We start from the raw sequence: 17359 nt of genomic DNA, 5'->3' as shown, positions 1-17359 counted from the left end.
CTGGCGTATTAAATTATACTCCTTGTACCTTGTACTTTTGATAATTCATTAAGAATACAAGTACGAATTGCAAATTTGTATAACCAGTTTGTTTTGTTTCCAAAAATGCATCTTAACTACGAAACTGCATTCTACAGTAAAACTCAAGCATCAAACTTGTTTTTATCACATACTTACAGATATGTAAGCATGTGCAACAAATATTAGAAACTTGTAACTTTTACACAACATCATCACTAAGCTACTTTTTCACTTAGACCTATAACACTAGCACTGTATTTTGAATGCGCCAAAACAAATGCCAGGGTACATCAGCGTCTTCTTGTTTAATATGCAGTTTCGCGTAAAATATCTATTTACCTGTTATTTGAAAGTTGTTAATGGAACTGAATCCTTAAAACGTGATTCTGAACACTTAAAATTACTGACAACCTTTAACGAACAGAGGACTACAAGCATGATAAACTCATTTATTGGTTGCAACGGGTTCGTCTTACGTGGTATGCAAGTTTAAAACAGTAATGGCTTCTTCAAAAACAAACGATTGATGAAAATTCAGGAAACCTGTCCTACATCTAATAGTTAAAACGTAATCGAATGAGACATTCCAGCAGACGACTTCATCATCACACTAGTACTCGCTGGCAATCAAGCTATGCTCGCTCTCTCTTAAACTACATCCAAAGTAGGACGAGGAAGTTGGATTCATTTTTCTTAGTCTTGAACTTTACATGAAATTTGTATGTACTTATTTGTCTTCTATTCAATTTCTTTTTTAATGCCAATTTGTGAGTTTGAAATGGTCTTTTGGTATTTGTCGCCTCAATTCTTAATCTAATAGCTTATATATATCTTACATTCCAATAAATGCATTTTTCGAGTTTGTGTTTATCCTATCGGTAGAGCACTGTGTACGTTTAGAATAAACGCTCTAACATATGTACAGAAATATTCTTGCGTACATTGAAATTAATCACAGTTCCACTGCTTATATAAGTTTCCTCTATTAACCATTTGCAATCGAATCAAACTAGATGGATGGCTTAATCACAGGTGAAGTTAAATATTGTTCAAAACCAAACATAAAACGGCTGACAGTTTTGACACAACCACTTTATTGTCGTAAAGAAGTTACGAATATAGAAAAGTCATATGTACATGTAAGTCGATGCCTTGCTATTTAATAATTTCACTTTTAATGTCAATAACTATCGCAATAGATGTTATTTGCGCACATGGATTGCACACTTGATCAAGATATGTCTTATCACCCAAACACTTAGTTACAGTTACATAAGATAAAAGTCAGTCATGTAATAGAATAAAAGAATACGGAATAAATGTACATTGGACAAAATCGCACACAATAGATAGAAAAAATATCAATGAATAAGGATTTTATTCCCTTTTTACATCTTATAAGTTGATGTAGGGTCTTCAACAATGGACGAAGCATTCATAACATACAACAAGGTCAAGACGGCCCATAGCGTCGACATAAAACGGTACTATTGATAAAAAAGCACAGTTAGACTTAACTATTTGTTTGACACCTTTAAACTTCTTTTCTTAAAGAATAAAATGTAAACATTGCTTCATTTTTTGTTGTTGTGGTTTGTTCTCTTATACGATTAATAAGTTTTGTAAATTGGTAAATTATAACTGCCTGTTAAACTGTATATACTGTATAACCCTAACCCTAACTGTATATTGTGTACTATTGTATAGTCCTCCTTGTGCGAAAATGGAAATTGAATTGACTTGTTGATCCTAATTTTAAATGTTGATATGTGTCACTGAGAGTAAAGAGGTCTTCAGCAAAAAGTATGTATATATATGAACGTAGTTTTCAATTTCGACTCGTTTATATATATTTTTTGTTTGGGCATGTATCATATTTTCCCTCCGGTTTATATGATCCGTTCATCCTATATTGACTCTTAAATTCAAGAGTCAATCTTAAATTGAGAGTAAATTATATGGCCTTCCAAATACCGTTTCGATCCCTAACATCACTGAAGAGACATATATTGTCGAAATCTAGATCTGGTGTACTAAAGAAATATTGACACCGAATGTTTGTGGTGCAACATCGTGGCCACAAGTTAACAAATATTTTTTTTCTGTGACGTATTAAATTTAAATTAAGATCCAGTTTGTTACATCTTGTGATCAATTTTATTTGGCAGTCGCCAATGGCAGTCAGCAGGGTTAAAGAACATCAGTTGTTCGACTTGTTAGTCAAATGCGTTTTGTTTAAATATACTTTTTTCACTTTGTTGGTCTTTTGGAAAATGTTGTTTGTGCTGTTTTTAGACCCTTCTACAACGAAATTTGTTTGACATGCACACGTATAAAAATTGCGGTTTTTATCCAACGCAATCATAGGTTTGAACGTAGTTTTCAATTTAGACTCGTTTAGGTCTTTTTTTTTCTATAAGGAAAGACCTTACTGTATTTTTTCTGAATATTATTATTATTATTATTAGGTCTTTCCACTTTTCTGTGGAAAGACCTATTGTTTTTCTTCTGATTATTTTTTTTTCTTCCGCCTAATTTTGTTCTTGCGATAAACATTTGTTTCGCAATATGTCGCTTAGATATTTTGTATATGATATCGAACAGTTTATGCGCTTTTGAAATTTACCCTGCGTAATCGAATACTTTTCTTTGTAGGAGTTATCTCCCCAAACACTGTTTTCCTTGTTATGGCATCTCCTTCGCAACCGTTAAAGATTATGACAAATTTATTTTACAAAATTGTTCGTTACATCCTCAGTAATTTTTGGCGTATTTGGATCGAAGCGATTCGAAGAAATTTTATAGGAGTTATCTATCTTTTCGGAATAAATTTGTTGGTATGTTTTTTTAACTCATAAACCGTTAACCGTATAACCCTGGAATGTTTTTATTTGAGTCCCCTGATTCCTAACTTAGAAAATTAGGTCAAGGTCAAAGGTCAAGGTCATATTTTAGATTTTCGTATGTCTTTGATTTCCGTATAACTCTTGAACGGTTATAGATACAAAAAAATTAAGCAGTGAAAAATGCTTGGTACTTCAAGGGGCAACTTTTTTTACATTATGACTATATTAATTTTACCATCATGTAAGGGACATAACTCCCATCGATGGTTTTTAAAAGGCCATTTTTAGGCAAAACTCTTAAACAAAAGGTCCTTGACCCAAAGGGTCTTTTGCAATGACCTTGTGGAGCAATGACCTTGACGAAGGTTACAAGGCCAAAGGTCAAGGTCATCAAATTATGTGGTTTTGGCACTATTTAAACAGTTTTATGTGTGTTTGAATTTCAACCAACCAACCAACCAACATACCAACCAACCAACCAACCAATCAATCAATCAATCAATCAATCAATCAATCAATCATGATCATGATCAATCAACCAATAATGATCATGATCAATCAATCAATCATGTTTCCGTCTCATGTGTTTCTTATAGGGTTCAACTAACCAACCAACCAACCAACCAACCAACCAACTAACCAACCGACCAATCAATCAATCAATCAATCATGATCATGATCAACCAATCATGTTTCCGTCTCATGTGTTTAATATAGGATCGAAGATCTTCTTTGTGTCTTTTTCCGTGTTTCAATTGACCCTATCCAATGTGTTTAACCAACCAACCAACCAACCGACCAACCAACTAATCAATCAATCAATCAATCAATCATGATCATGATCAATCAATCATGTTTCCGTCTCATGTGTTTAATATAGGGTCCAAGATCTTCTTTGTTTCTTATTCCGTGTTTCAATTGACCCTATCCAACGTGTTTAACCAACCAACCAACCAACCAACTAATCAATTAATCAATCAATCAACCAATCAATCAATCATGATCATGATCAATCAATCATGTTTCCGTCTCATGTGTTTAATATAGGGTCCAAGATCTTCTTTGTTTCTTTTTCCGTGTTTCAATTGACCCTATCCAACGTGTTTAACCAACCAACCAACTAATCAATTAATCAATCAATCAACTAATCAATCAATCATGATCATGATCAATCAATCATGTTTCCGTCTCATGTGTTTAATATAGGGTCCAAGATCTTCTTTGTTTCTTTTTCCGTGTTTCAATTGACCCTATCCAACGTGTTTAACCAACAAACCAACCAACCAACCAACCAACTAACCAACTTATCAATCAATCAATTAATCAATCAATTAATTAATCAATCTGTATGACTGTTTAATCATGACAGTTTATTGAAGGAACAAACTCTGAATTATTCAAGAAAAATTGAAATTTAATATTGTTCTTACGTCACTTCTGAAAAAAAATCCACATGTTCTCTGAAACTACAAGTACAGTCGACCTCAAAATTTGCAGTCAGCAGGGCATACATGTACTAAACGTTTATAAAAAAACTTGGTGCAGATATCTCTCAAAGCTTTTCCTAGAGAAAAGAAATGGCAATGCCGTAAAAATAGCTTGCTAGGTCCGTAAATCTCAGTAAAAACCTACAATAAAATGTCCGCTCCGAGTTTGAAATACTAATCTGTGTTACAAACAGGTGCTGAAAAATGTACATTATCAGAAAATAATCAATAAATGTGTTTTAAAGTTACACCGGATCAATTAAATCCAAAACATGCACTACTTGTGAACTGTCATCAAAATGTCAATTTCCTACAATGACAAAAGAAATTACATTGTGTACATTCCATCTCTATAGATGTTGTCTGTTTAACGTCCCCACCTAAAAAGAAATAAAAAGACTAAGTTTTCGTTATTATAAACCCGTGTCACGTGATGTGGCGCGCGCGCTGTACCTAAAATAAAAGAAAAACTTTCCAAACTAAACATGAAACTTCTCCGGTAACAATAATATAGACCCCATACAGAAACAAACGAACAAACAAACAAACAAACAAACAAACAAACAAACAAACAAACAAACACCCCCCAATTCAATTAATTTTACAGGGGGAAAGACCCCCTACAATTGCTTTTTTAAAGCAATTGATTTATATTTATTATTATTATTCTTTCCGCCAAACTTTAACGAAATTTCCCAAAAAAAAGTACGCGACATGTTGAAATGATATTAGGTATTTAGTATCGGTTGACCAAAAGCTATCTTGTGGTGAGGGCACGACTTCGTAACATTTCCTTTATAGGAGTTATCTCCCCTAACACCAAAAACCTTGTTATCATTCTAACTCAATAACCATAATAGGTAGAAAAAAAACAAAGGGTGGAATTTGTTCAGGAACAGACCCTTGTGCTTCGTTACATTTGAATTGAAAAGATTCAACAACTCATTGGTAGGGTTATGCCCCTTTGAAAATTAACAAATTTCGGTTGGCCACTGAAACTCAGAAACTATAAATTGTAGCCACCTAGGATCATCACCAATGATCATAAATTGACATGGACATGAAAATTGACCTAAGGTCAAAGGTCAAGGTCATGACCTAGATTTTGACCTTAGCTTGTTATCGGATTTCCTAAATAACCGTAAAAGATGGCTGATAAAATGTAACGGAGGAAATGTGTGTCTTGTTGAGATCTACATTTGTTATGTGGGTTTAAAATCATTGGACCAACTGTTATGGAATTAGGGCACCAAAACTGTTTTTGGGGTCCGAAATGATGATTGTTTGCTAATAACCCAAAAGTGGTTAGAGATAGAAAGAAACTTTGAATTGCAATAATGATCAGCATAATAAGATCTACAAAGTTAGGTCAAGGTCAGAGGTCAAGTCCCTAGCAACGACATGAAACACCTTAGCAACCATATATTTTTGAACTTAGAAGGCTATGGATAATATAAATATGAATTTTTTAATACTGGAAATACTTTTTGTCCCTGGCAACGACATATAAGTCAACAACAATCACTTATTTTTTTAACTTTAAATACTATGAATAGTACATATGACATTTTTAATACTAACAGTAATATTTTTATCCTTATGAATGATTTTTGTCCTTAGCAACCACTTGTTATAAACATAAAAGTCCTTAGAAACCATATATTTTTTAACTAAGAAGGCAATTAATAAAAGAAAAAAGGAAAGACCTATCAATTGTTCATGAACAATTGACTTTTATATTTTATATATATTCTTTGTTTGGGCATGTATCATATTTTCCCTCCGGTTTATATGATCCGTTCATCCTATATTGACTCTTAAATTCAAGAGTCAATCTTAAATTGAGAGTAAATTATATGGCCTTCCAAATACGGTTTCGATCCCTAACATCACTGAAGAGACATATATTGTCGAAATCTAGATCTGGTGTACAAAAGAAATATTGACACCGAATGTTTGTGGTGCAACATCGTGGCCACAAGTTTACAAATATTTTTTTCTGTGACGTATTAAATTTAAATTAAGATCCAGTTTGTTACATCTTGTGATCAATTTTATTTGGCAGTCGCCAATGGCAGTCAGCAGGGTTAAAGAACATCAGTTGTTCGACCTGTTAGTCAAATGCGTTTTGTTTAAATATACTTTTTTCACTTTGTTGGTCTTTTGGAAAATGTTGTTTGTGCTGTTTTTAGACCCTTCTACAACGAAATTTGTTTGACATGCACACGTATAAAAATTGCGGTTTTTATCCAACGCAATCATAGGTTTGAACGTAGTTTTCAATTTAGACTCGTTTATACATATTTTTTGTTTGGGCATTTATCATATTTTCCCTCCGGTTTATATGATCCGTTCATCCTATATTGACTCTTAAATTCAAGAGTCAATCTTAAATTGAGAGTAAATTATATGGCCTTCCAAATACCGTTTCGATCCCTAACATCACTGAAGAGACATATATTGTCGAAATCTAGATCTGGTGTATTAAAGAAATCTTGACACCGAATGTTTGTGGTGCAACATCGTGGCCACAAGTTAACAAATATTTTTTTCTGTGACGTATTAAATTTAAATTAAGATCCAGTTTGTTACATCTTGTGATCAATTTTATTTGGCAGTCGCCAATGGCAGTCAGCAGGGTTAAAGAACATCAGTTGTTCGACCTGTTAGTCAAATGCGTTTTGTTTAAATATACTTTTTTCACTTTGTTGGTCTTTTGGAAAATGTTGTTTGTGCTGTTTTTAGACCCTTCTACAACGAAATTTGTTTGACATGCACACGTATAAAAATTGCGGTTTTTATCCAACGCAATCATAGGTTTGAACGTAGTTTTCAATTTAGACTCGTTTATATGACAGCAGGCTTAAATATCATCAGTTGTTCGACCTGTTAGTCAAATGCGTTTTGTTTGAATATACTTTTTCACTATTTTGGTCTTTTGGAAAATGTTGTTTGTGCTGTTTTTAGACCCTTCTACAACGAAATTTGTTTGACATACACACGTATAAAAATTGCGGTTTTTATCCAACGCAATCATAGGTTTGAACGTAGTTTTCAATTTAGACTCGTATATATATATATATATATATATATATATATATATATAGTTATAAGAGAAATGTATTCTGAACGAAAACCTTACTACGTTAGTTGTTACTTAACGTGAAATAACCTGTTTCGCTAATTATCTATGAAGTACATTATCATGTCTAGGCTGTCTAGAGATCTGTTTACCTAGTTGTGCTTTATCAGGATTGTATGCAAACACTTATATGATACCTTTTTGATAACGTTATATGAAGGTATCTTAAAGTCCATGTAAAGATATCATAAGATACCCCCTGTATTCTCTCGAAAATTTACGACTAATGTATGTTAATGATATCCAAATCTAGATCACCTCGAATAAATTATAAATTTGTTGTCCAAAGATTTCACTGATAATGCTTTATACCTTAATTTTGTTTATTTTTACACAGAGATCAAATTTCAGATATTGACAGCCGCTCTTGTTTGTCGGAGTTTGATTGAGCATGCTTATTGGCCATGAATTGATCACCTCTTCATATTACATTTTACGCCTATGTTTAATCTGGCAATATTTCTCTTTTCTGATCTCAGAGGAAGGGAGATACCTGTTAACATATGTCCGTTCATGACATTTCTGTCTAAACTGTAGTTAGATATTCAGGGCTCCCTTAATTCCATGATTAATATTAATTATATCACACTACATAAAGGCAACAGTAGTATACTGCTGTTCAAAAAATAAAATCGGGGTAACACACTAAAGCTGAGGGAAACGCATTAAATATAAGAGGAGAACAACGAAACAACATTTAAATGTAACACACACAGAAACGGACTAAGCATTAGACTAAATCATGTCATTTGTTCTTAAATCCATCGCTTATCAACTCCGCGTTTATGAAATACATATAAACCCTTACATTCTATGCCCACATGCAAAATTGTCATCTCAATTGTGTATAATTGCCATGATAATTCTAAAATTTCAAAACAGACATGAAAAGTAAACATGTCAAAAATAGAGATATAAAGCTACAGCCAGCATTGCATTATTCATCTTAAAAAATAAAAAAAATGAAAATGAAAAAAAAATGCATGTTGACCATTAAAAGAAAAAAAAAACAATAATTGATGGATAAATAGCGAGCCACGTCAAAAGAATATCACCAAAAATGGACTAAACAGTAAAGGTAAAAAAAATTAAAACAAATTTAAAAAGGAACAATTAAACGCGTAATAAACATGATAAATAACGTCAGTTCTAAGATTCTATACGTAAAGACCATCATGAGTTGTTTGTAATATTTGTACGAATTATGTATAAACAAGGTCTTAATATTTTCCGATGTACTTTTCTAGTTCTTTGACAAAAATGGAAAGGCGGATGGGTAAGAGACAACAAACCGTCCAAAAAGAAGAAAACAACACAATGATACCAATGGTTCATCAACTTTTGTTAAAAAAAACCTTGTGACGTTAAATCCAGTTTAAGTAGCAGCTGAAAGCTCTTTCATATCGAATGAGTTGGTAAATATGTAACCACTATGCAGGTGAAGTTGGAATATTAGTGTTAATGTGGGGACAATTCATAATTTTAATATTAAGGTGGGAACAATTGATAATTCCCAAATTAAGATCCTCTCGTTTTGACATAGATTCTGGTATTGAGATTACTTATTATGTTAAATGCAAGTTAAATTTCTTAAAACAAGGTGGAGGAAGCCGTGTCTATTGTTTCATTAATTTATTTCCACTTTTGGTGATATTTTGTTGAAACCCAATCAGAAAAAATGTGATTGTTAATGAACAGAACAACCGCTGTATGTCAAAATGAGAATTACAATGATCTGACTCTTTGATCTTCTTTTTTTATCTGTGTCTGAACACATTTAGGACAAGTTTTAAGAAATGTGTGATAACAGAATTACTGGCTTAGTACTTTACCAGTTATCAATTTATTACGTTCATTAAAAAAAGAACGACTATAATATATAACGAATTCTAGCTTATCGTATAGCGTTTGTTTTTGAGCATATAACTGAGTCCAGTTAAAAGTATTTATAATAGTAAACTGTTACTTAGGTGTGAAATTGCCTTATATGGCGTAATAAGGGCATAAATAAAATGTTTGAAACAATATAAATACTATGAACAATACTATTTAACTGGACTCCTTATTTATTTGTATGTTTTTAATGAAAATAAGTAAACTTTACCACATCAATTGCGGATATGTTATTTTTGGTTTATCAAAAGAGATAAAAACAGATAATAGACTATTTTTATCAACAATTTTGTTTTTGGCTAGTTTTTTTCTTGGAAACTAGTGTGATTATGTTGATTCAACTCCATGTCATCAGTTTGCAAAGTTTGCACTCATATTCGAAATTTTATTGGATTAAAAAAATAATACTGTTATGAAGACATGTTTTGGTAGGGTAAAATATCTTTTGTTAATATTAGTACATCTATCAATGAAACTCGTGATTACATCAATGGCTACATTATTGGCACACTTATAGTTCGAACCCCAACGAAGTGTTTCAAATTATACGACGTACGATCGATCTATAAACTTGTTTTGCTACTATCATGTTGGAGGCTGTGCTTTACTTTTGTTAGATTATAATATAAGATGGATATATCACTTACCAGATGTTTGTGGAATGGCGATCTATATGTCATTATCTTTGAACAATACCAGTTTATGCATTTTGAGAATATATATTCCTGATTGTTTGAGTAGAATGACAGTAAAAGGATGTGAGTATCTACTATTATTATATTTATAATCAACTTGTGAGAATTCTTGCGTGACATTAAATATGACAAGACAGTCACGTGACTGATTTACGTTTTATCAATTTTTTAACTTGACAGCAATTTCATTCCTCAAAATTCATATAAGTACTTAGTATTTCATTTTGTTATATTTTTAATGATTAAGACGGTTAAGATATGTTGTATCAATCAGAGGGCGTTGTGTTTGCATTTTGTTCATAATTTATTACAGATGTTCACACTTTATATTTTTCTGTAGGTTTGTCAAGTTCTATTCACTTACTTTATTCTTACAAGTTTTTCCTTCTATGGATAAATATTTTTGAAATGTACACAATACTAACGTTTTATAATTAAGTATTCTAACATTTGTGGGTAAATAAACAATCTGTAAAATTTGTCTATGATAAACTCGTATAACCTTTCGAAGAATTATAAATTACACTTCAGTTTGAATATTTTGATTAACGGCAACAACTTTTGTGATCTCTTTTAGTATCTTATATGTATATCAAAAATTGTTCGTAAAAAAAATAATAATAGTCGTTACTTGCATTTACAAACACTGAAATAGTTACATTTAAATTAAAATATGTTAAGCATCTCACTACATTCACCTGGTTCACAACCGCAAAATTTGGAAAGGCTGACAAGAATGCTTACAGAGAAGATATTAAGTTGAAAATTGGGTAAAATGTTTTGATAAAGTACAGTGCGCAATGGGTTATATGACCTTGCTTATTGTTGCATGCCGTACGAGGATCTAAAGGTGTCAATTTCTGTGTTACTGTGGATTCATTTTTTTTCGTGGGTACCAATTTTCTTGGTTTGAGGAAAATTTACATATTCGTGGATATTAAATTTCGTGGTTTTGGCAAAGTCTACACTCATTCTTTAGTAAACTTGTTATTTGTTGAACATTTGGATTCGTGGTTCTCCTATATCCACGAAATCCACGAAAATTGGTATCCAACGAATATTAATGAATCCACAGTATTTGGTCTCTCACAGACTTAATTAGGCACTTGTGTATTATATATTCTGCAACATTAACATTATTAATTAATCTATAGCAAAAACAAATATGCATTTATAAAAATTTCATCTCAGAATATGATAGTATGAATTTGATAATAGAATGTAAAATTATATTCAGATCATTAGGTCCCCACGTGAAGCTTTGTGTTTGTGACGTCAACACTTATTATTCAGTTGTATATAATTGTGGATAAAACATCAAGTTGGGAGTTAATTAAAGATCAACTTGAATCACTTAGTAAATCACAAGTTTTTTACGGGTTCTGTAAATCACATAATTTTGAACAACTAATCTTTTCGGAAACGCGAAGAAATTACTTACATGCACTGGGTTGATGCAACTGCTGGATTTGTTTTTATTCCCAGAGTGTAACCAATTATAAATTATCTGTTTACAAAACTTTGATATTTGTTAATTATTTTCTATCTCAGGAGTAGATTAGCTTAGCTGTATTTAGCAACTTTTTTATATATTTTTGGTTCTCAATGCTCTTCAAATCCCTTTTTTATTTGGCCTTGTTAACTGTTTTGGATTCGAACGTGACTGATGAGTCTTTTGCACACGAAACGCGCGTATGGCGCAACTGAATATCCTAAATCCTGGTATCTATGATGATTTTATTTACAACCACTGGGCCGATGCCACTACTGGTGGAGTTGTTGTTCCCCGGAGGTATCACCAGCCCAGTAGCCAGCACTTCTGTGTTGATCTAATTATCATTGATATTGTAATAATTATAGCATTTATAAAACAACTGTTTACTAAACTTAGACTTTTTGAAAGAATTATGCTTTTCTATCTTAGATATAGATTAGTTGAGCTGTATTTTGCAACCTATTTAGGAGTTTTTTGTTATCGATGCTCTTCAGCTTCGTACTTTATTTCACCTTTTTGACCTTTTTTATTCAAACGTCACTGGTGAGATTATTGTAGACGAAACGCACGTCTGCCGCAAAAGCAAAATTGCAATCTATCTGGTATTTACAACCAATTGGTCGATGCCACTGCTGGTGGAGTTATTGTTTCACAAGGGTATTACCAGACTAGTCGTAAGCACTTCTGTGTGTACCTAATTATCATTGATATTGTAATATTAGTAATTATAACTAAACTGTTTACAATATGACCTAGCGAATAAGACTATTAACTAGGTCTGTAATGACATAAAAATCTACGTGTGCCACATGTGGAATAGGATATGTTTACTGTAAATTCAGAAATTATTACGTGCATTTATTATTGCGATTTTTTCATTTTACACTTGAATGCGATTTTAATTTTTACGATTTTGAGAAAAGTCATGCTTAGTTCAGTTCAAATATTACAAAATGCGCGTTTTAATTATTGCGTTTACAACTCAGTCGCATTATTTGCAATAATAAAAAACTCGCAATAATTTCTGAATTTACAGTATTCTTCCTGGGTTCCTGAGATTAACCCCATTTTATGGTGGGGTTCGTGTTGCTTAGTCTTTAGTTTTCTATGTGGTGTCTTGAGAACTAACACTTGTCTGTTTGTCTTTTTATATTTTAGCCATGGCATTTCATTTTATTTTGTGAGTTTGACTGTCCCTCGTGTATCTTTCGCCCCTTTTATACAAAAATTGAAATTTCGAAAAACTAAGACTCAGGCATAGATTACGATTTTTTGCATTTAACAACACGCTCAGTAATGTTTGGTTCTCAATGCTCCTCAACTTCGTACATTATTTTGGTCAGGATCCCTAATAGACCTTGAGATGAGGATGACGTAATTAAAAAAAAATATAAGTCCGCCATACAATTGTTGATGCTGTGATTTTAAAAATGGATATAAATGAACAATAAGAACTGTTTTATAGAGCTGATGTGATGAGAAATATGTAGATTTGACCTTAAATAAATTATTAGAAAGGACATTTTTTTTATAGAATTTATCAGAATTCTGGGATTATTTCAAGAGGAAAGTGACATTTTTCACCATCTTCCGGGGTCCAGCAATTTGCGAAAAAAGTAATCTCACTTGCCACCCCGAAAATAATATAAATGTATCAGATTCAATTCGAGCCATCATACGTGTTCAAGTAAACGATATGGACTGAGCCTCGGAGGAAAACGTTAACCATTTGGTCCTTGTAACTGTTTTCGATTTCATAGTCACTAGCGAGTCTTTTGGAGACGAAATGCGTGTCCATTAGGAATACAAAATTTCAATCTTGGTATACGTATCTATGATGAGCTTATTTATACATTTAGGCCAACGAAAGACTTTAGTCGTGCCTTTGTTTTGTGAACTTAGCTGGGTGACGGAACTGCATTATGTATATTTACAATATTTTAATTTTGAATCACATTTAATTTTTTTCTTAAACATTGTTTAAGCATGTCAGTTAACTGCTAGTAGTCTGTTGTTATTTATGTATTATTGTCATTTTATTTATTTTATTTTGTTACATCTTTTGACATCGGACTCGGACTTCTCTTGAACTGAATTTTAATGTGCGTATTGTTATTCTTTTACTTTTCTACATTGGCTATAGGTATACGGGGAGGGTTGAGATCTCATAAACATGTTTAACCCCGCCGCAATTTTGCGCCTGTCCCAAGTCAGGAGCCTCTGGCCTTTGTTAGTCTTGTATGATTTTAAATTTTAGTTTCTTGTGTATAATTCGGAGTTTAGTATGACGTCCATTATCACTGTACTATTATGCATATTTTAGGGGTCAGCTGAAGGACACCTACGGGTGCGGGAATTCTCGCTACATTGAAGACCCATTGGTTGCCTTCGGCTGTTGTTTGCTCTATGGTCGGGTGGTTGTCGCTTTGACATATTCACCATTTCCTTTCTCAATTTTATTTGAAAAAGATTTCCAATGATCATGAACTTATTTGTGAAATAACGGTTGGAAACCACAAACAATTTCCGTTTAAAGGCGGTCATCGTCAATTGTAAAATAGAACAATAAAGTACTAATATCACACATAACTTGATTTGTCAATTTTTTGTTGTTGTTAAAAGTGGTAAATTTAGATATTACAGTATTGATGCTATATATAGCTGTTAAAAAATTGATAATAGAGAAATTCTAAGTTATCAACAATAATACAAGTTGGTTGATACTGATACACAACTTATTCAAGGAATCCAATATGAGCTTAATTGTATACAATGCACCAAAATCTAAGTCATTAGCACTTTTTCCAACCTTGTCCAATGATTGATTCAATTAGAAACGCAAGACTTCAAGTTTTGACGAATATTTTCAACTGAAATATTAGCAATTTAGGCTGTGTTATGCTGAAAATGTATCAATAAGTTATTTCCAAAGACTTAATCTATTGACATCTTAAACAGTCTCTTTTCAGGACTATTTTTTTGGAAATGCTTACTCCCATGGGCCTCAATTCAGCTTTAATAGATGAATATAGGAACAAAAGGCAACTTTAGTCCGTCACTTATGAAATTTAATTATATGAGTGTCCAACATCGTTGTCTCTCTAATCACTAAAAAAAAAATTCATTGTATAACAAGCTCTGACAGCTCTGCAATTTTTTACCAAAAAATATATCATATACTTAATCATCGGATGGCTATTAGTATCGACAATCTTAGTTTTTTGTGGTTGTAAACGGTCAATAAAATTAATTTAATTTAAAAGAACTGTCTTTTTATCAATGACACTGTTCATCATTATGTACAATATGTAGAGAATATAGCGTATTGTGATTCAGAATCAATATTCCATTGGAAACTAAGCTCAAGGGAAAAAACTCCAGTTCTTTTTAATGCAAGATAAGGAGAGTATTGGTGTCTATTTCTCCGACTTCACACATCGATGCAATATGCAACGTTCATTTAATAGATACAGCGTTTTCATTGAATGACAGAGCATAGAATTAAAGTTGAAAACTGCATAAACGATTGCTTAGATGTTCCCATTGATAGGATTAAAAATATGTTTAAAATATAATGAAACAGTATTTTAAGATATTCATCATTTATTTTGTTATTTCTTACTCTTTTAAGCTTTACATTATGTATCAAACATACGCCTTTAAAATCAGTCTAAATAATAACCACGCATACATCTTGATCTTCCTTCAAACGATACGGACGTATCAAAATTACTTAGTCCGATTTGTATTTTCATGAGCTACAATACGCATTTTATTTGAGTATGGTGAACTACATTATTTTACCAGAGTGTCATCCATTAACCATTTCCATTACTTATTCTGTAAATTTTTTTCATTTTTGTTGGTTTATTTTAACCGTTTCGTTTATTTTATATTTTATTTAGTTTTTTCATTTTTTCGATTTATGATCTGCAATACCTCGATAAAGTCTTTTTCTTTTCTGTTATGCGCGAGCATAGCATCCAAACTTAATTGACTTTAAAAGTCCTTAATTGTGTACGAAACTTCTCGATAATAAAGTTTGCACAGTTTTGACCGTAAATCTAATCCGGTGCACTTTGTATATTACTTGAACAACACACATGTATATACATTACAAATAGAGACATAATGATTTTACAAAATGACAAAAGGCCGTATGACTACTTGCAAATACTGACCACCAACAGCAAAAAAGACACAAACAGAAGTAAAAAAATCGTGAGACAAATAACAAATAAGATAACGAAAAAGTACAATTACAAAACAAATATTTCAACTTGAGGGTCCTTAATAGAAATCACCAGAGGTTCACATACTGTTAACACCGCGCATAAATGTATATTAGCAATGACAAGATGATGGTCAACAGACAGATAATCATGTGGCAAAGGCACTTAGATTGGTGAAACGGATATTGCGTATCTTGTAGAGAATAAAATAAGCTTTGAGTCGTCAAAATCTTTCTAAATGATAATGACCAAAACAAATTCACTTCTTTTTATAGGATTATTAAAAGGAATCGCAACAATAAAAAAATACCTCAATAAATTGTCAGACAAACATAATAATGACTGTATTATTATTGCAGAATAACTTGTTGACATTGACAATTTATCTGCATCAAGTCAAGCTCATAATACAGATTAAATCTGGGTTTTGAATAACATTGAATTATATGGCAGTTAAACTTATTAAGTTACACAATTATTTCTTATAAACAGGGAAGAAGCTCTACGTGAATGTTTAATTATACAAATCCATATTAAAAAAACAACTTTTTAGTTTTATAGACGGAGATGACTTTGCATTCCATTGTTCGTTACGTTATAAATAGAATCGTCCTTTCAGAGAAAATTGTTGAGAATGTGGTAATAAGATATGTTTTATGTGCAAATGATCACGTTAGCAACACATTATATTTGAATTATGTTATATATAAATAGTAGTCAATTTCAATGGTGTGACAATTTTGAAGAAAGGTATATTTTGTTTCATTTATGAAAACGAAATTCGATGTATTGAATTCAACTTAACAATTGACCATTCTTATGAGTGTATCAATTTCCTACTTTTATTGCTATGTTTTGTCCGATAAGATATGCAATAGTTGCGATTTTGTACATGTTATAACAATATCAATTGTGTCTTTGAACACACTCAGTTAAGTTTAGTGAGAAATTTTCGTAACAACCTTTTCACCAAAATCATTAACATAATAAATGCCATTTCTTGAAAAGTAAATATCCGATATAAAAAAATTAGTATAATCAACGACTAATAAAGATTGAAATAAATCAAAGCATTTGTCTTTGAAACCTAATATCTTGTTGAATTAATTTCATCTTTATATAATATATTCTAATGTAATTTGGATGTAACAACTTTTTTCATTGGCTAAAACTTGCCGTCAAATCCACAGTTGACCAGGCGTAACTAAGGAGGGACCCGCCATTTTGAATTGATTGCATCAACAAATGTTCGATTACTACAACATAATCGAAAATAAAACAACACCAACCTCGAATTCGCCGTTTTCATGTAATTTTATCCCAATTGGAAGCGTACAGGTAACGTAATAACCTCCAGTTTGTAAGTTTTCATTTGTATGACGTCAAGTTTAACCATGACGTCTTTGTGCCAAAATCGTTCATGAAGTTTCGCCGATTTTTTTCTTTTTGTCAAAGGAGTAAGGTCGGTAAGTGCCAGATATGGCCCCAATTATTAAGTTCATGGTTACAAGACAATAATTGTTTTACATTGCCTTCAAGACATGTGAG

Source organism: Mytilus edulis, chromosome 6, assembly GCF_963676685.1.
Source record: "Mytilus edulis chromosome 6, xbMytEdul2.2, whole genome shotgun sequence".
Lineage (NCBI taxonomy): Eukaryota > Metazoa > Mollusca > Bivalvia > Mytilida > Mytilidae > Mytilus > Mytilus edulis.
This window is presented reverse-complemented; position numbering follows the sequence as displayed.